Raw genomic sequence first — 6000 nt, 5'->3', positions numbered from 1 at the left:
AACCACTTGGGAAGGGAAATTGCGGTCTCTAAAGAATGAGGCCATCTGGTGTGTTCTATGGTGGAACCGCTCCTGGGAGCAGATACGGCGGAGGCGGAGGAATTGGGAATACGGGATGGCATTTTTGCAAGAGGTAGGGTGGGAAGGGGTGTAATCCAGGTAGCTGTGGGAGTCGGTGGGTTTGTAGAAGTTGTCAGTGTCAAGTCGGTCATCACTAATTGAGATGGAGAGGTCCAGGAAGGGGAGCCAGGTGTCGGAGATGGTCCAGGTAAATTTAAGGTCGGGGTGGAATGTGTTGGTGAAGTTGATGAGTTGCTCAACCTCCTCGCGGGAGCACGAGGTGGCGCCAATGCAGTCATCAATGTAGCGGAGGAAGAGGTGGGGAGTGGTGCCGGTGTAATTACGGAAGATCAACTGCTCTACGTAGCCAACAAACAGACAGGCATAGCTGGGGCCCATGTGTGTGCCCATGGCTACCCCTTTGGTCTGGAGGAAGTGGGAGGATTCAAAGGAGAAATTGTTAAGGGTGAGGACCAGTTCGGCCAAACTATTGAGAGTGTCGGTGGAGGGGTACTGTTGGGAACGTCTGGAGAGGAAAAAACGGAGGGCTTGGAGGCCCTGGTCATGGCGGATGGAGGTGTAGAGGGATTGGATATCCATGGTGAAGATGAGGCGTTGGGCACCCTCCATCAGAAGCTGCCCACCTCTCCCTCTGCACCAAAGAGCAATGCCAGTCAGAGAGGCTGATGGCTTCTCAATGGGAACTAAAGATGCTGCATACTAATAAAGCAAGGGAATCCACACAGAGGCTGGTATCCTCCAACTAAGCAATAGAGTGAGCCCTAAGAAAGCAATCTAAGAGTCTTTCAGTGCATTTTATGCAGATGCATGAGATGCATATGTGTCCCTGCAGGTAAAGCAACCTGTCAGAAACATGAAAATCATCGGCATCTCTGCTTTCCAAAGTAAAGTGTTAAAGGGCTAGAGTGGTGTGGAAGTTGGTCTGAGAGCAGGCATGTTGATATGCTAGGATTGGTTGCTGATCCCACCTAGCACATTCAAAGCATCTAGGAGGACAGTGGCTATGGAATATACAAGGAGGTTGTGAAGAAATAGTTGCATGTTGTTTGGGACAAGCGTTCAGACAGCTGCAGTCACCAGGAACCCGTTCCGATATACATGCTGGAAGTTTGTACCATCTGGTTTCTCTGTGAAAGACAAGAGAATTGCAAGTGACACACAAATAAGGTGAGCTGGGGATTTAATGAGACACGAATGTATAGAAGTAAGGTAGTCACAACTTGATAATGAGATTCTGAAACTGCCATTCATGTTTCACGGAGAAAATCTGGAAAGGGTAAGGATTAAGATTAAGATTGAGAATCTGATTTTCTCATTTTTACTGTCATTGCTCATCATTACTCTCTCCACACCAGGGAGGGGAGAACTCCACCCTTATTGATAAGGTCTCTTTTAAAAATAACAGTATAAACGTTGCTATATGCTTTTATTAGTTTTCATTTCATTCAAAAATGATACCATAGAGCATTAACAGAGGTAAAGAAGAGGGCTTCTCACCAGGATGCCAGTGAAATTTCTTGCTTTTTCTTTTCAATTTGCCTCATTAACTATCTACCCAATTGCTGCGGCAACCTTCACATCCAATTCTAGCCCCATCTCACCACTTGCCATTCCCAGAACAGCTCAGTAATCGGCAGATATTTTTCGGAAAACTGTCAGCCATTGCATCTGTTCCTGCCTTTGAAGGATCACTGCATACCCAGTTTGTGTTGGCACACTGATGTTGCCCCTCGCTGGCAGAGCAATGGCACAGCAACCAAAAGGCCAGGCAGCTCAAGCACGTAACACGGCACATGGATGACATTCCCTTGTACATCAACCCCATTCTCTCACCCTAGTCAGTTTTCAACCACCAGATCACTTTAGCTTAGTAAGCTGGACAGCTGGCTTGCAAAGCAGAGGGATGCCAGCAGTAAGGGTTCAATTCCTATATTGGCTGAGGTTACCATGAAGGACTCTCCTCTTCTGCCTGCTCCCTCACCTGAGGCGTGTGACCATCAGGTTAAGCCACCAACAGTTGTCTCTTTCTGAGAGAGTAGCCCTGTGGTCTAGCAAGATTCTAATGGCTTTAACTTCAACTGCATCCCATCCAAACACCCTCTCTATGGTGTACCATAGTCTACTGGAGATCTACAACTTGCCATTGCCCAATAAGGGAACATCATACACAGACAAGAAGTGACAATTCCAAACAAAGGCTTTTGCTCACAGCCACTAAAAAGGAACCCAAAAAATAATACAGACTGCAATTTGATCCCAAAACTGATATCATGAGCAATGACTATTTTACAGTCCAATTATTGCCTACCACACCGACTCTTATTCACTGAAATCAGGTATCAATCAGCTCTTTCTCAAAAGAATGCTCCCCTTTCCCCAGTTCCTCAGTCTCCAGCATGTCACCTTGTTGCTAGCTCCAATTGTCCAGACAATACTGGAGTGCCATCCTCAGCTCCCCTGTCTCCAACACTTCTCCCCTGCACCCAAGACCAGCCCAAGTGGTGAAACTGGCAGCTCCAATATTTGCTCCACCACAGCTCTGGTTAAGACATAGACGACACTCTATCTGTACTCTGCATTAGTTAAAGCATTGCATAGTCGTATCACTGGTCATGGTCACAATGCGTATCTCTTGACCCTCAGTAACCAGCTTTGAAAGGTACCTGGACTGTGTCAAACACACCAAGTATACAAGAATGCCCCACAATGTAGGAATGGTGGCAGCTGCCAGGGTAGCACACACACTACTCCAGGAAGTGGTCACAGATCACCTGAATGTGAATGGAATGAAGCCCCCTCTTGTTGAGGAGTTCTGCAGTGTTGTGACAATGTCCTCGTAGTGTCACATGTGTATGGTTGATGGCACCCTGCACCTGGGGGAAGCAAGCTGTATTCCCGAACCTTACTGCCTAGGCTGCAGCACCCATCTTGTAAATGAGTGTGATCTTGTCCTGACATATTTGCGCGTCCAAATCTCACAGAGGTCACCCATCATTCCCTGGGAGGAGCCAGGCACATGGAAGTTCAAAGCAGATGTTGCCTTCACAGTCACTGGGAGAGGATGGCCTCCCAGTCCTGTAGCCTTCCAATCCTACTCTGGCATACAGTGTCGTCCCATCACAGTAAAGTGGAATATTGGAAATTAATATGGAACTTCCACCAACACTGTATTTTGCACATCTGAAGGAAATGGAGTAGCGACTGAAAACCTTTGGGCCTCCTGTACATACAACACATCCCAAGTGGCCATGTTGCTGCAAACCTCTCACTAAGCTGGGTACTCCTTGTTCTCTACCGTAGACTGCTGCTGTTCCTGGGTTTCTTGTTGGCCCCGGCATTTCCAGGTAGGTTGCCACAGCAAGCGACCAACATGCCACCAACAACGGGGCACAGGACTCTCAGTGGAGATGACTCATGTACCCACGTTGGGAACACAAGAAGTGAAAGAAACTCTTGGCTCTCTGAAGAGTCGTTGATGGCATACTCTGTGGGTGAGGGGTGCACGCACTCCTCCAGACCAAGAGACAAGCACCATCCTGATAACGGAAGACATACCTCCATCATTCATTCAGCTTCAGTCCCAGCATGTACAGCAACTTGGTGAATGTGCCACCATTTGAAAGACCTGCACAGTACATCTCATGGGAGTGTCTCTGCACCCCTTCCTATCCCAGACCATGGTGTGGAGGAGCCAGTGTTGAACTAGGGTGGACAAAGTTAAAAATCACACAACACCAGGTTAGATTTGCTCGCTACCTGATGAAGGAGCAGAGCTCCGAAAGCTTGTACTACGAAATAAACTTGTTGGATTATAACCTGTTGTTCTGTGATTTTTAACTTTATCCCAGACCCACATCAATTCTTCAACTCCCCATTGCATTCAGTATAGATCATTGTTAAATTGATATAATGGATAGTCTTTGATTCCCACAAACCCTTTGCATAAATAATGTCTCACCTTTAGCCAGCATTGGCCTTTTTTAATCCATTGTTGCTAATGCCAGCATGATTGAGCTGCCAATGTTCAATTTGTAGTGACCAATGGAATTGTGCAAATCACCTTTGATCAGCATTTGATCTAAGCATGTTGACTCAACAGGCATTGCAAATGAGTGAAGAAATGATTGTAAATGAAATGTAGCTGCAGCAGTGGTTAGGACAATGACAAATTTACCTTTACTGTATCCCCATCAACCTTGCAATCCCCCAACAGCCCATTTCCACCCCTCACCAGCTGAGCCCCCATGTGGAGATCCATCGCATTGAACTCCCCATTCATTTGTCTTCCCTGCCTTTGAACTCTGATATTACATCTTAATGATGCCACGCTGGGTAGTCACTGCCAACAACTGCCACCCATTACCATAGCCTCCCATACCCTTGAAGTTATTCATCCTACCCGCATACACCTCAAGATCATCCCTACCATCATCGCGGCCTCTACTTCTACAAACACCTCTATTTTCCCACCCACAGGCTTAATTCCCCTGCCCTATTTTGCATAACCCCCCAACAGGCTCTCCAGGCCCCTCTTTGCACCCTCCTGAATAATCAATAGACTCCCAGACCTCTGACCAACTGTGATAATCAATTCCTAACCATGACTGAGCAGAATCCTGGCTGCTGTGATTGCAGCTCCCTCATTGACAATATACTATCCCCTAACAGCTTGCTTCTGACCCTACAGGATTGGCCATTGCCCACTCCCCGAACTGTAGTTGGACATATCCGTACTTGGCCCATGAAGGCAAATGACCATGGCCAAGCCCCTGAACTGAGCATAGACTGCAGCCATGGCTGACAGTACAGTGACAACCAGCTTAGAAAGCGAACCCATCTTAACTGGACTGAGGGCTAGCCCCCATTCAGTTACCGACATGGCAGTTTGGTTGAATAATTATGCAATGTGCTGCACAGACAGCTGGTACATACTCTAGGTGTTACACTGATGTCTGTGTGTCGTGCAGCAAAACCTTTTCCCCAACCCCCCAGACAGATTCTCACTGACAACCATGCCAAGCAGCTGTCTGTGCAAAAGGGGATGGCAGTACAGTAGTACTAATACATTTAGGCTCTAGCTGAAGTGCCAACATTGTAATTGGCATGGTACAGCATAGCATGGCAAGGCATGGATGCTGCAAGCACAGAGGTAGGTGCTGACTGAGTGAGTGCTAAGAGAGCAAACGAGCAGCCCTGAGATGCAGCGTGACTCATTCGGTGAGCTGGATGGCTGGACCTGTGCACACAATTTTCTTGTTACCGCATTTCGATGCTGATTGCCGTTGATCCCTGCGTTGCATGTCTATGCTCCCTCAGTTTCCTACAAGTGGATTGGAGAGGTGCCATGCTGGTTGGAGAGGTGCCTCCACCGCTTCCTCTGGTAGCTCATTCCATACACGTACCACCCTCTGAGTGAAAAAGTTGTCTCTTAGGTCTCTTTTATATCTTTCCCCTGTCACCCTAAACCTCTAGTTCTGGACTCCCCAACCCCAGGGAAAAGACTTTGTCTATTTATGCTATCCATGCCCCTCAGGATTTTATAAACTTCTATAAGGTCACCCCTCAGCCTCCGACACTCCAAGGAAACCAGCCTTAGCCTATTCAACCTCTCGACATAGCTCAAATCCTCCAACCCTGGTAACATCCATTTAAATCTTTTCTGAACCCTGGGAAACTTGTCAGGGTTCATCTCAATCACATCCACTGCTCTGCCCTCATCAATCCTCTTTGTTGCTTCTTCAAAAAACTAAATCAAGTTTGAGAGATATGATTTCCCACGCACAAAGCCATGTTGACTATCCCTAATCAGTCCTTGCCTTTCCAAATACATGTACATCCTGTCCCTCAGGATTCCCTCCAACAACTTGCCCAACACCAGTCAGACTCACTGATCTATAGTTCCCTGGCGTGTCCTTACCA

The 6000-nt window shown here is 47.3% G+C and overlaps 1 protein-coding gene across 11 annotated transcripts in view; it reads left to right on the top strand.

Moving 5' to 3' along the window:
• Window positions 1–6000, top strand: part of LOC122561108 (kinase non-catalytic C-lobe domain-containing protein 1) — a 351506-nt gene that overhangs the window by 146137 nt on the left and 199369 nt on the right. The window lies entirely within an intron of this gene.

The sequence above is a fragment of the Chiloscyllium plagiosum genome, chromosome 22 (genome assembly GCF_004010195.1).
Source record: "Chiloscyllium plagiosum isolate BGI_BamShark_2017 chromosome 22, ASM401019v2, whole genome shotgun sequence".
NCBI lineage: Eukaryota > Metazoa > Chordata > Chondrichthyes > Orectolobiformes > Hemiscylliidae > Chiloscyllium > Chiloscyllium plagiosum.
Note: the sequence above shows the minus strand (reverse complement) of the source record. Positions and strands in the feature narration are given on the sequence as shown.